Below are 15,221 nucleotides of genomic sequence, written 5' to 3'. Positions count from 1 at the left end.
CTTTTCATCAGCAGCAGTGCTGCCGAAGCATAGCTCCAAGCAAAGCATCGTAGAGAAAGGACAGAAAATCTGCCTTTAGGGTGGCTAGCTTTCAAAGTGGCAACAGCAGCAGAGAAGAGGCCAACTAAAGGCGGGTTGATGTGGGCTGGAGCGTGTCCATTGAGCATTCAAAAAAGAGATGGCTTATAATTGGAACTTGAAATGCACTGCAATCTAGTAAAGGAGTGCACCAGGCTATGAGGAATTCTGGGATTCTCTTATTTCCTGGAGGTTTTAAGAAATGGGAAAGTAATAGGAGACTAACATACAGGTTTCTGTGAAGATCATGGGAAAACATACTTTGTATCAAGTAGTTATTTTATCTGCTTCAAAATAGGCCAGCTTGTGTCATCCTTGAGTGCTTTAAAGTAGAAGAGAAACAGGAAAATTCAAAATGAAGAGCCCTTTTGAACAGGAGAATCCAAATATTTCAAAGAATGTTCATTTCTACCTTCTCAGATTCTTCATTAATACATGGTAGGCACAAATGAACAGTGTGGTAACACCAAAAAGAAACATGTAAGCTTGCAAAAGAAAACCCATGTGAAAGAGAAGGAGCTTTCTTTCTCTTGGGAAAGAAAGATATAACATTTCCACTGCTCAAAATAAAAAGGTTAGGGACGCGGTTTATTAATCCTTTTTTATACACAGGTCACTCTGAATGTGATGCCTCCTATTTATTTCCATGGAAACTACAACAGCTACAAAAAAAACACAATAACACTGTTCAATAGAGCAAATTCTCAGCTATAGAACACTTTCTCCAATAATCACCACCATTAGCTATGCACTTTTATCAGCAGTGAACAAGAGTCTGCATGCCATGTGCTGAGAAGGTTCAACCTCTACTGCCATACCACCAACACCCATTTCTGATGTTGTAGGCCAACATAATTTAAAAAAAAAAAAGGAGGCATTACTTTTGGAACAGTTCCCTATTTTTGGACCCGGAAAGTGTTGCACCACTTCTTTCCCTTGTTACATCCCATTGGGCACCACAAGAAGCCATAGTGAGAGAAGATAAATTGAATGGAGGAATTTCTTCAGACATAGAGTCAGTGCCCTACCATAACATCACCAGTACCACTGAGGTACTGAAGTACAAACAAAAGGAACTCGATGCCTGCAGATGATTCCCAAGTCACAGCCAAGATGGCTTGATCCCATCAGAGGCAAATAGGAGCTCTGAGTCAGCAAGGGCTTTAGAAGGGAATGACCGCATCTGAGCCTCCCAATTGCACACAAGGAGCCAGAGGCAATATCAGCACAGCTCCCTCTGAACACACAGAAATGCTTTGTGCACCCCTCACTGTGCAGGGGAGACGGACTGTTCTCTGTTGGATATGGAGGAACAACGTGAACATCCAGTATAAACATGCCTTTGTCAGAGCTGTCGGTGCCCATCTCCTCCCCATCACTTACTCATCCCTCCCATGGGCAAGACTGAGACAAAATAGCAGTGGAAAGCTATAGACAGGCCTGCTTGAATGGAAATTGAGCAGCTGCTGAAGCATTAAGTGATGCTGAAATAAGAAGCTTGCATCTCTAATGGCAGGAGCTTAACACATGCAAAATCTTCAGAATGATGGATATGACAGACACTAGAGCCCTCAGTGTTGTGGACATATGGAAACCAATGTGTTCATTAAACTCCATGTTCCTGGTTGCCTTGTGCGTAGAGCAGTGCAAAAGACTGGAAGGCCCCAGGGCAACCACTGATGTCTTCAAAAGAGTATATTCAAGCTCTTTGGAAATACTCACTCGGGATTGTTTGCTTCAGAGATTGTCCTCCAACCCAAATTGAATTTCAACATAGGCTTGGAATGGTGGATGGAAAAAAAGATTCTTTATTATACTGGGCTCAGACTGATGTCCTAAAAGCCAACCCTATGTTTTGGTGCAGCAGGGAATGTTCCTGCTCATCACAAGAAAGAACAGATGTGCAATGAGTGGAATAACTGCCTAATAAATGTCCTGCCCTTCTCAAAAGTGACAACTCAGTGAAGAGGCTGCTGAGTGAGGAGGCAACAGCACAAGGAGAAATTCCTGCCTTATGATGGTGTTCAGCCACCACTGGCAGCTACACAACCCACCACTCTAACTTGGAGTGAGGCTGCAGCACCATGTAACCTTCCTCAGTGAGAGTCTGAGGGTGAAAGCCTGTGAGATTTCAGTGGAGATTTCGATGACAGCATCTCCACCAATGCCTAGATAATTTCAGCAGGAGCCAGGCAGTGCCCCAGGCACTCAAGTATGGTGGAACTGCAGTGATCTGAGTTTTTTGGGGGCACAGAGGAAGAATGAACCTTATAAGCCTCAGTAGATGATTACCAGCCAGCTAGAGACAAAGAGTTTGCTGTGCAGTTGTCCTTGGGTTATGGTGAACTGATGCAGCTGTGATATCCCCATTTCATGGAGGTAAGATAGATCTGAAAGCGGAAACACTTGTAGGAAATGTGTAGTGGACAGGAGATGGCTTGAACAGCATTTTAAGCTTCTGCAGGAGGAGAACAAGAAGCATCATATCCAAGCAAAACTAGAAGTTACATACTCTGGGCTAGCTCTAAGCAGTCCAATCATCAGAGAAGCTATAAAACAGCTCACCTCTTCAGGTCGCATAACCCAGTGGCTGGCAACATGGAAGCCTTTTCTTGCAGCTTTGTTCCCCAGACACATTTTACAAGGTGTCTGCCTTATTAATGCTAGCTTGTTTTCTATATAGATACATGGAAAAACTTGAGGCTGCTCAGTCTAGATGTGCTAATTAGAAACTGAAGGGGCACTTCTCAAGTGTATGATTCACTGTGCTTGGACAGTGAGTGATAGCACACATCAGCAGAATGTATGCTATTTGACTGCAAAAAGGAATTTGTGCCTACCATATCTGCCCCCCTACTATTTGGGAATAGGGATACTGTAACACTGCTGTAGACTTTCATGAGTACAAAGTTACATGGCAACTGAGGGACCAGTGAGACAGAGAGCCAGGATTCCATGGAAAGCAGCCTGCTCCTTCCTGAAGAGAGGTGGGCGCACCAGTGTTGCACACCTGAAAAGAGTGCTGAGCTAAAAGGAGAGGCTACAGCAATGAAGGTACCACAGAATCACAGAATTGTAGGGGTTGGAAGGGACCTCTAGAGATCATCGAGACCAACCCCCCTGCGAAAGCAGGTTCCCTACACCAGGTCGCACAGGTAGGCGTCCAGGCGAGACTTGAATATCTCCAGAAAAGGAGACTCCACAACCTCCCTGGGCAGCCTGTTCCAGTGCTCCGTCACCCTCACCGTGAAGAAGTTCTTACGCACATTCGTGCGAAACTTCCTATGCTGCAGCTTATGTCCGTTTCCCCTCGTCCTGTCTCCACGTACCACTGAAAAGAGACTGGCCTCACCACTATGGCCGCCACACCTCAGATATTTATAAACTTGGATCAGATCCCCTCTCAGTCTTTTCTCAAGGCTAAACAGACACAGTTCACTTAGCCTTTCTTCATAGGGGAGATGCTCCAGGCCCTTCACCATCTTTGTGGCCCTCCGCTGGACTCTTTCCAAGAGATCCCTGTCTTTTTTGTACTGGGGAGCCCAGAACTGCACACAGTACTCCAGACGAGGCCTTACCCCAGGGCAGAGTAGAGGGGGAGGATCACCTCCCTCGACCTGCTGGACACGCTCTTCTTAATGCACCCCAGAATGCCATTGGCCTTTTTGGCCACGAGGGCACACTGCTGGCTCACGGCCAACCTGTCGTCCACCAGGACGCCCAGGTCCCTCTCTGCAGAGCTCCTCTCCAGCAGCTCATCCCCCAGCCTGTATTGGTGCATGCAATTATTCCTCCCTAGGTGTAAGACCCTACACTTGCTTTTGTTGAACCTCATCCGGTTTCTTACTGCCCAGCTCTCCAGCCTGTCCAGGTCTCGCTGAGTGGCAGCACAGCCTTCAGGCGTGTCAGCCAATCCTCCCAACTTCGTATCATCAGCAAACTTACTGGGGTGGCCACTATCCCCCTCATCAAGGTCACTGATGAAGATGTTGAACAAGACCGGACCCAGCACAGACCCCTGGGGGACACCACTGGTTACAGGTCTCCAGCCAGACTCTGCACCACCAACGACGACCCTCTGCACTCTGCCACTCAGCCAGTTCTCAACCCACCTCACTGTCCACTCATCTATCCCACGCTTCCTCAGCTTTGTTATAAGGATGTCGTGGGAGACAGTATCAAATGCCTTTCTAAAATCAAGGTAGACTACATCTACCGCTCTTCCCCCATACACCCAGCATGTGACCAAAGTTAGCAGATCTTCATTAACCGCTCAGGATCCAGATTTTATATAAGATCACTAGCAAAAATAAATAAATAAATAAAATAAAATCACAAGCTGTAGTGAATTCTGAGCCACCAAATAAGTTACAAGGAGACAAAGATGAAAACACATATACAAAAAGGAACACTGTGTAGCCAAGGCCAAGATCAGGAGGACAAAGAGATTTTCAGCTGAGGAAGGAGTCAGATATAAGCCTGGATGCTGAGGTACAAAAGACCAGGTTGCTAATTGCTAATCAATGCAGTAAATGCTGGAACTAAATGGAAACAATTTCTTCATCTACAGTAAAAAAAAAAAAAAAAAAAAAAAAAAAAAAAAAAGCAACTTCTAGATGATGTTTAAAAAAAAAGCTTCTGAAACAAGCATTCACAGATGGATTGTTTAGTGTGCTTTCTCCATTTTCTAGACTTGATGCTGGTAACAATGACTCTCGTCCATCAAACACAGAGTTAAAAACAAAGATGGAGCAGCCTGTGAAGCTTGGCAGGCAGATTGCAATTGAGCAAGGGGGAAAAAGATATGGAGAAGGTAGGAAGAAATTTTATCTATGAACACTGGGCTTGAATAGTAACTTTGACTACGATACCTCTGAGCTCCATTCTTTTAATAAGCAGTCCCTTTCTCCTTGCCATTAGCAGAATGCTTGTGTTACTTTCTCAGAACAAGATGCATAAAGTCTGTCCTCTATCCTCCACAGATAGAATTCCTATATACCAATTCCCATCATTCCAACAGTTCCTCCTGGTCACCAACATAAAGTCCTTTCATGCAAACTACTCCAGCACTCTTTTTTTTTTTTTTTTTTTTTTAAGCCACTGCAGAAAATTAAAGACCAGGTGATGTAATCTATGGATTCTTTACTGTGGGAAGACCTTCTCTAGCTCAGCTCAGGCACCCTTTTATGGCTTCTCTCTCCCTCCAGTGGGTCCCAGTTGACGGATGCCTGTTCCCTACCCGCATCTGTCAGAACCTTCTCTCATCTGACTCTCCAAATACATATGGAGAGGTTCACCCAACCCCAGGCAAGGGAGGAGAACGGTGGAACCTCAAGACATAACACTGTCACAACACTTGGGCAGGAGAGATGCGTTACATTTGGTGGTGGTGGGAGGAGGTGGGGGGGAAAGAGTCCTAGTTTTTCCCAGAAAATTCATGCCTAATGTATAGAGACATATCTTGCTGACAGAGCAGTTTGTGCAGTGCCAGACAGAATAAAAGCCTCATCAAGGCTGGGACACGCTCCTTTGCCCACAGCCATCTTGGAACTGCTCGCTTTTCCTTTCTGTAGCCTCACACACCACTGGCAACAAAGAGATAATCAGGAGGACAATGTCTTCATTTAGAGATTGATGGTTCCCCCCTCCTTTCTGGTAAAGGCCTGGTCTTGTGGCTGGAGGTCAGCTGGGACCCATGGGCAGCCAAGCAGCTCTTTCAATCCACAACGGGACGGAGCAGCCATTTTAATAAAAGGGAGAAAAAACAGTTTCCTCTGTGGCTGCAAAAGCTTGTAATTGACCTGGCAGAGCATGCAAGCCCTGGTTTACATGGGAAATGCCTGCTTTCCCCTTACACACGTGCTCCTTTGTAATACTGCTGGGGACTGCTATGCTTCTGCCTGAAGGATCCAGCTCTTAATTAAGAGCAGCAGGGTCTGTTGACAAAGTGCGACAGAACAGGAGGCTGGTGGCAAAGCCCTCACCAAAGACAGCTCAAACAATGCAACCAGTCCTGGAGAAATGTAAAGCAGATAGACCAAGGTCCCACCTTCCCATCCCCCCCAGCATGCTCAGAACAGGCCGAGACATCCCTGACTACTAAACCCCCCCTCCCTTGTTTTAACTCTGCACGCGATCTAGAATACGAGTATTTTCCTAGAGTAGGCTGCAAAAGAGGTTTGCAAAAAGCTGCAGATCAAGGTGGACAATGCCTTCTAGAAGAGAAAATATGACTTTGTTGTTATCATCAGCCCTCTACTGGGTGCCCCTCCTTTTGTGCCAAAGGCTGCACAGGCACAGAAATGAGAAAAGGGATCTTATCCAAAGAGCTAAGTATTAGACATAGCAAAAAGATATATATAGAAACAGAAGGACACAAGGGTTGTTTCTTGTTTTGTGGCCATGATTTTACTGCAATTCAACTTGAGTTAAAAGTGAACACGTACTGAAATAGGGATAGCAAAGGCAGAATGAACTCTCAGTATGAGGTAGATGAGCATCAGTTACGAGGTAAAGAGACACTGCCTATGCTAACTCAACATGATCTCATCACACACTCTTCCACGGGAGTTGTTGACTCAAAGGAGGTGAATCTGTAAAGTTTCTTGAATCAATGTATTAAAACTGAGTATTCATTAGATCCCTGATTGCTGAGCCTGTTTGTTGTCAGGAGGGGCTCCACTGCTTTGTTTCTAAGAACTATCAGGATCTAATTTCCACACATTTCTTTCTTCTTCATTTCTCTTCCTCTGTAGCCTTACTTCCTCTTCAGATCCTCTCCTATTTGCTTTCTAACCATCTGTCTCCAGACACTACTGTTATTTGTCTACTGCAAAAAAAAAAAAAATAAAAAAAAATAAAAAAAAAATAAAAAATAAAAAATAAAAAAATCCAAGCATTGGCAACTTATCCTTAGGTATCTTTTCTGCCTCCCTTTGCAATATACTGAGTCACGTAAAACAAAGCTGGGATAATCTGCCTGCCTCAAGGCAGGATTGCCTTTACCTACATGATTTGTCTAACCTGCTATTAAAACTGTACTGAGATAGAGGTTCCACAACTTCCCTAAGCAAATCTATTGCCTAAAAATAGACTCTTGTTTGATAAACAGCAGTCTAGAAACTATAATCTGTAGCAAAGGATTATCTTATGTGCTTTACAGCATCAAGGCTGGGACAAACGGAGAGGCTGAAGTAATCTTCTGCCATCGTTCCAGGGCCAGAAGAAGTCCTTAGAACATGATCTTAAAGGTTTAGTCACAGCAAGACTCCTGGCAGTACTGTGTACTGAAATTAAACTGCTTGAGGTGGTTCTGATATGTATAAACAAGGCTTCACAGTAAACAAACAAAAAAATCAGTATCTTATTTACTGAGATTTAGTTCTGAGTTGTGTCTACCTCCTTTCACACTCAAACATCTACAACCAAACCTTCCTTAGAAATAATCTTGATTTTCAGTTCCAGAGAAGAAATTTTGGGATGAGTCAGGTTTTCTGGTAGAAGACTGTCTATGTTGGGTGGTTGGGATTATTTTTACCCCAACAGACAATTAGAGGTCTTCAGATACTTCAGCATTTTTAGAGAAGTGTATTAGCTTACTAAGCCTCCACAAAATTGAATAGCCTTGTTGTTTAGTACCTAGAAGTACATATATTTTAATAAGGATCTCTGGAGATGTTGTGGCAACTCAATAACTAGCAGCCATCCAAGGAGAGTAGCTCTACCACATCTGGGTTAGTTGATGCACAGAATCTTTAAGCTTTTTGTAGTGTTGAACAACTTTAAATGAAGATTCATAGAGGATTTAGTTAACAGGCATTGCTCTGCAATGCATCTCAATTATCCTTGCTGTGGATCACAAGGAAAAAGTGATTCTACATGGTAAATTACTAAAGAAGGTAGGAAAGGTAAAGGGGTACAAGAGATACAACCTCCAGGCATTGCAGTGGATTAGAACCACAGTATCTCTGTGGATTTAGAAATAAAATATGAAGCATTTCCTACGCCCAGTGTTATAGTGAGCACAGCTTTCCCTAGGTGAACACATTTTTTATACCTTCTTTCCCATCTCACTGCTGGCTGAAAGCCTCAGGTCCACTGGTCTTTGACCCTTTTAAAAGTACTGAGTAGTTAACAGAGCTGACCTGAAAGTGAAGAGAAAATGTGGGGTCCCATCCTGCTTCCCTACACACTAGGCTCATAGTGGATATTCTGATTGATTTACTTGTTTTATTCATTTTCTGCTGACTAGGATTCCCCCTGATCTTCAGACAGGACATCAGCAACTAATGAGGCCCCCAGAATATTGCTCACTTTGCCTGTGGGTAATGTAGATGACAGGTAAGCAAGACAACCATTTTAGATTGAGCAGCCTAACTTTAGAGAACGCTCACAAATAATGGCTCTAGACAAAGTATGACCAATAAAACCACAACCAGTCCTTAATTTAAGGGCTCTTTGTTTCCATTCTACACATTTGTAACCTGATGGAAAGAATAACAAAACAGCAGAGCAGCAAGGTCCCAGGCCACAGCAAATAATGATCTGCTCAGACACAATAGCAGCAGGCACAAAAGTAAGAGAAGGAAACTGCTTACTGTCAAAATATGTGTAAGGTCATCAGACATACAAGGATCTCCAGCAAGAAAAACCCTTACCTCCACTACCAACTCTTAAATGAGATCTGGGAAGAAATAGATCCTGGCTCCACCCCTTCCAGTCACTCAATGCACCTGAGCTCCCCTGGGTTGGCCCTGCCTTCCCACCAGGTGCTCCATCACTGGTTCAAGCCATGACTTAGCACTTCCACTACAGTACTTCAAAAAGCTATGTGACAACCTGTAGTGCTCATGAACGCGTATCTATCTAAATGGCAGCCCACAGTTAGTTAAAAATAATGGCCTTTGTCTTGTAAACCATGTTTTCGTCTTTAGGAAGACCACTTAACCCATCCTTATATTCCTAATATGAAGGATTGCTTTTGGCTGACTGACTTTATACTTTTTGGCTATAGAATATGTGTAAGTTTCTAGTATGAAAATGACTGACACGTTCTCTATATACAGCCAGGCTCCACTGCTGCCATCAGTGATGGTGGAACCATTGACCTCAGTGTAGTTTTTCTCATTTATTTCAGCAGTGAATTTGGCTTTCTCTACACATATAGAGTTACAAACCCCAGAGCTGCCTGAATTCACCTTGACTTTCATTGCTCTAAACGAACAACCATAAAGTGAACTTGAGAGGAGTTAGTGCATTTTCCTGTCCAGAATAAATAATTAGCTTCTTTCAACCAAAGGTTCCAAAGACATTACAAGAGCTCAATGCTGTCTGCCTAGTAACAGTTGTAACAGATGCTGTCATGGAGTAAGTTTATTTGAAATCACAAATTGGGAGTTTGTTTTTCCAAATACTCCAAAATTCAATAGATAAATCAAAGAGAATCAAAGTTATCATTCTTAAAAGGATTATCCATTATTCTAGATCACATCTTACCATCAGTGTTGTTAAATCTTCAGCCTTCTATCCCAACATGGGAGAAGAGGGCTGGAATATTTACGGCAGCTGTTAAGATAAGGCATCCAGCTGCGATTCTGAATGGCTTTTTGCAGCTGCACATGGCGTTGCTGAGACGGCCTTGATATGCTGCTTAGTGTTCCCAAATTAGCTCCCAGCAAAGAGGTTAAGCCTCTAAGCTGAATGATGGTGAGTGTCTCAATGTTCTAACTTTTGCTTATCCTGGGAATTGAGGTAAACATGTCTGGCTGTTCGGACTGTGAAAAATACGATTTGCCATTGAAATGTGTCTGGGCTAATTATCTTGAGGCCTGCATTCCTAGGTTCAGAGTGATGTGATCCTCTGAAGAGTGTGATCTCAGACATATCCCCTTCCCCATAAAAAGGATACTGAGGATCTGAGCCTCGTATAAATAACAGTGTAGTACCCTATGCTTCATGCTGCTGGAAGAGATTCTTTGGTCTCTGAGAACTTGGATCCCATGAGGAAAAGCTGGCTGTTTGGCAGATGTCCAATGCCAATCAACTTTGCACAGGCTGGGAGGAATCTGGCACAGTTCATGAAGGATCCTGAAGAGAGATTATTGCCTAGGAAAGAGTGCTGTTTTGGGCCAATGATGCATGGCCAAGTCTGATGAATTAATAGGATGAGGAGGAGCTTATCTGAGTCTCTCTGGAATATTTTCAGTCTGTAGACTAAGGTAGTTGCTTTGCATGGTGCTCTAAGCCTGTAAATTCCTTCTGGCCTGAACATTATTATTATTTTTAAGCATGTAGACTAAACACGATCCATACATCTCAGGGCTGCCCAATGAACTATTTTCCCTGCATTGGGAAAAGAGGGCCCTTTGGATTGTTTATAGCCAACTTTGTACTTTGGATGGCTGACTTTGCGGGACCTCTCTTGGTCCTCAAAAGAGGCAGTAAGGAGGTCACTGCACCTCTAACTTGCTGTTCTTTATTCTTAGTGACTTGAATGGGCACCACACATAAACTCTGCTGGGACAGATAGTCCCTGAGAGGACAAATTCACATTTTGCACTGAGTGGCACAAATCCAGAGTCAAATCACTGAAATCAGCAGAGTTATTTTTGAACTGGACTGTTGTCACCAAAGAGAACATAGCCTTCGGTTAGAATTGGAGTCAAACAACCCTCAGAAGCCGCTAAGACTAGATGATATTTACTTGGAAAGCCAAAGCATATTTGAAGATGGTCTCACTTAAGCTGTCTGACCTGACAGCTGAAAGCTGTTCCAGTTATTTAGCTCTTATCTGATGAGAAATATATAGTTTCTCTGGCATATCAGCAAAGACCTTGATCAATTCACCATCTACCTCCAATGACTGCCATGATCACAGAATATCAGAATGGCTTGTATTGGAAGGGATCTTAAAGGCCATCTAGTTCTAAGCCCTCCTTGCCATGGGCAGGTTTTCCAGCCACTAGACCAGTCTGCTTGGGGCCTCATTCACCAGAACCCCCAAGTCCTTCTTTGCAGGGCTGCTTTCAATGAGTTCTTCCCCCAGTCTGTACACATATACACATCAGGGATTGCCCTGATTCAAATGCAGCACCTTGCACTTAGATTTGTTGAGCATCTGTTGCCCTACCTGTGATACTTATTCCAAGCCTCTTGGGACGTTTGTCAGGATGCCAGACATGTGAGAGGTGTTTAGTTTTGTTTTTTTTTTTTGCACTGGTACAGCATGCAGAGATCACTGTGACTTGGACTTTTCAGGGCTTTGCAGGTGGAATTTGGCTATGTTCATACCTGGCCTAAAAATTGCTGAACAGGATGGTATTAGGTAAATTCTGAGTGCAGGACTGAATAGCAAAGTGTTTTCCTTCCTGTGGTCCATTATACATCCTTCAATACTCCCTCCTATGTTTTCCAGAGCTGTTCCCAGACATTCATAAAAATCCCATGAAGTGGAAAGTGACACAGTATAGCTGGCTGAATGACTCCCTTTAAAAGCCCTTTAAAAGCTCTGTTACATGTTAGAAACAGTCAGCAACACAACACTGTAGAAACATTTTACAGTTTTTCATTTTCCCTCTGCCATTACCAGGAACCCTTCTTTCTCAGATTTTAACCATCTCCAGTCTAAGAAGAGATATGGCTAAAAACTCACAGGAAAGAAAAGAAACGCATCCTTTGAGGTATAGAGGACTGAGGGGGATGTATAGACATCCTTTCTCATTAATATCTGCTTGGAACCAAATTATAACAAAACATTTCAGATGATTTTAAAGTAAAATGTTTTGAATGAACAGAAACTACACAAACATTACAACATTTCAAACATTACCAGTAGTAATTAATGAGTAAGGATTTTTTTTTTAGGAACAATGCTGAAATTTTTGTTCAAATTTTGAGTATAACCAAAAAACCTTCATTCAAGTAAAACCTATTACTTTTTTTTCAGTGAAATTGGTTTGGACTCTAAAGATACAACTGTAAATCCCCAATCAGTTCAACTAGTCTTTTTTTGTTGTCAGTTTGGGAATATTCTTAATGGCTTAATAAACAGAAGTATTATAAAAAGAGACTTGAATGGAAACAGTCTTCATTAGCACCTAAATATCAGAGCCTTATGCTTTTGCCCAGAGGTTCAGGACAAAATGCTTGCAGCTTGATTTCTTGATTCACACTGAATGCATTCAGAATGAACATCAGTAGGTGTTTTAACTTTGTACAACACGGCAACTTCTATAGATGTTCAAATATGGACACGAATGCCTACTTGAAACACACATCACAAAAATCTTGCCTGTATTACTGTACTCAAGCTTAAAAACAATTCCTTAGAGCTCATGTAAAAGAAAAAAAAATAAATCAATTTCCTACCAGTTTGGAAAGAAAATAAAACAAAAAGCATCAAAGAAATCAAAGCAGGGTGGTGCTTAAAGTGAATTCTAGTAGCACCAACAGGTAAAGAGTGAAGTCCAAGTCAAAGACTTGGTACCCATTCTGTTTCAAAGGTGAAGATAAAGTTGACCCAGCTTTGCTTAAAAATTATTATTTATTTTTAATAAAACCTGTTAACTCACTGGTCTGTTGGCTTGGCAGCCACTGCTTAATGCTGTCAACTGGAACATCTGAGTTTGGGAATAAACTCAAGTTCCCAGGACCTAGGCTGGCAGAGGGTAAGTGCATTTGGAGATTCTGAGTTTGAGTCCCTTGAGGGGGGGAAATGCCTGTAAAACTCTTCAGGGCAAGGAGATTCATGGAGTCTTGTAACAGTAGGTTCCCTCATGACTCATTTGTCTGCCTCCCTGGCTAGGGGAAATGCCATGACTGGATTGGGCCATGAAGGAAAATGAGGGCAAGAAACTAGTTTTTATTCTGGGCAGCAGAGATTAGGGTCTATATGCTGGGCATTTTATGCCAGACTATGGGAGAAAACAAATAGTTCTTAAAAGACGGCTACAAATAACAAAAGAAAGACTGGTGCATTAACCCTGGGGATGCTGTCATATTTGGAAGCACCTAACTGAAGTGTAGGTATCTGTGGTCAAAGGTGTTCAAAAGTTATTCTGTCAGTTACTTAACATTCATGATCCAGATTTTAAGAAATTTAAGAAATTGCTGAATGATACTTTGTGTTAATGTGATTACCTGTATCTTAGGAACCCAATCAATATTCACTACCTCCCAGAGTCTTGGGTGGAAATGTGATTGGCTTACACTGAATACAGGACCAATGTGAAACACTGCATTCAGTTCAGACAGATTGTAACGAACCACTTTTCAGTAAGCTGTGAAATTCTTGCTGGATTCTTCTCATGAATGGGATTTTGGTCCAACCAAAAGAAACTCTGAAAAGAGAGACTCCTGCCTTTTTCTAGGTCATCCAGCTAATTGCATTGATTTTCAGTTGTGGCCCTGTTTGTAAAGAAGCAGCAAGGACAGAGATTGTTATTTATCAGGAAGATTTCTCAGTCTCTCTTTCAAGAGAGCCATCTGGACTCCAGTTCACGTTTTCAGTGCCACTTCCCTGGGCATCTTATCTATCTCCACTGCTTGGCTTCTGTGGCAGCAAAAATCTCTGGCACCACTCTCATAATGTTAACATTAAACTTATCAGTTGTACTTGGAGCAACCCACACATCTTCCTTTCTGATGCTAATTTGGTTTCCACCCTTGCAGTCCAAAGTATCAAAGCCAATGCAGTGCAGCATTTCTTCAGAGAAATACCATTCTAAAATGGCTGAAAACTGTTTATTTCTACCTATTAGTGCTGATGTTCCAGTGTCACTCATTCTCTCTCTCTTTTTCTCCCTCAATGTAAGAGGCAAATAAGAGTCTGTAAAAGAGAAGGAAAGAATCACAATGTCCTCCAGTGCCAGCTATTAAAAATAAAGGCCAGTTGAATCCAGATATTTCCCTTCATATCACATTCAAGGCCTCCTTTCCACAAGGATCTGGTCTTGCTCTCTCTGTTTCTGCACTTGTAACCCACAATTATAGATTCTAACCTCAGCCCACTCAAGAGGAGCAAAGCCAGAAGGGACTTCTTGCCTGAAATTTGGTAGCATTGAGGTTGGTGGCTCAGGGCCTTATCGGAATGTCTCAAAAACATTTCAGTTATTTAATAGCAGGAGCTGAGTTTCTGGGGTGGATGTGAGAAATTAAATGCTTTTCTATGAAAGTCAGCCTCTGAGGCAGGAGGCAGGAGATGGGTTGGACAGTTTGCAGCACAGTGCTGTGGGATTTGGTTGGGTTACCCAAAAGGAATTGGCCTCAGCATGGGCCCTGTGCTTCTTGCAGAAAGATTTTGCCACTAACACTTTGCAGAATTACATCTACTGATTATTGGCTGGCATTTCCTAGCACATGTAATTTGTACTTATTTTTTCCCCTTTAAGGAAAAATAAAAAAGGAAAAAACACTCCCTTTCCAAGGGAATGTCCGAGTGTTTAACCAATAAAGCATTTTTGTTTCTTCAGGGGAAAAAATCATCCTTTTATTTCATGTAGATTTCACATGCATTGTAATACGCTTTTAAACTTTTCAGGCTTAAATAACAGGGCCTGAAGTCCTACGGTGATAAAGCTGAATTGTACTTGTAAGTGATAACATCATAAGACTAAGGCATTTTGAAGGACTTGTATCGCTTCATCAAGGTTGATAGAGTGTGTTCTGTTAATGTTAGCTCAAGTATGGCTCAAAGGGAGATAGAAAAATGTTAAAATTAAGCAAATTACAGGAAGAGTGACATTTACTGGATTGTGAGGCTTATTCTAGAGACAAACATCAAAAATTGCTGCTTGCCATGTGTGCTACTCCAGGTTGTTCTGAGATGAATACCTATCTGGACTAAATGGTTCTATACTTCAATATAACAGGAGATCAAGCCTTCATGTAAGCCTTCCATTCAAATTTGCATAACCATTGGAGATCTAAGAGTTCACTCAGGATTTTGCTCATGGAAAGACAGGTAAAAATGAAGCAGCTTCATCAACATATGCAAACCTTGCTATCTAAAATGTCTCATTTCAGTATGTTCCTATTATTGTTTCAGCATTGACACTAAAGGTGTGCTACGGGTATAGACAGGTCTTGTTTTCTGAGTACTCTGTAAATTACATTATTTGGTCATACCTAAATAGGAACTGCTGTGT

Source organism: Meleagris gallopavo, chromosome 7 (genome assembly GCF_905368555.1).
Source record: "Meleagris gallopavo chromosome 7, MGAL_WU_HG_1.1, whole genome shotgun sequence".
Taxonomy (NCBI): Eukaryota; Metazoa; Chordata; class Aves; order Galliformes; family Phasianidae; genus Meleagris; species Meleagris gallopavo.
The sequence above is the reverse complement of the archived record's forward strand: the minus strand, read 5'-3'. Positions refer to the sequence as shown.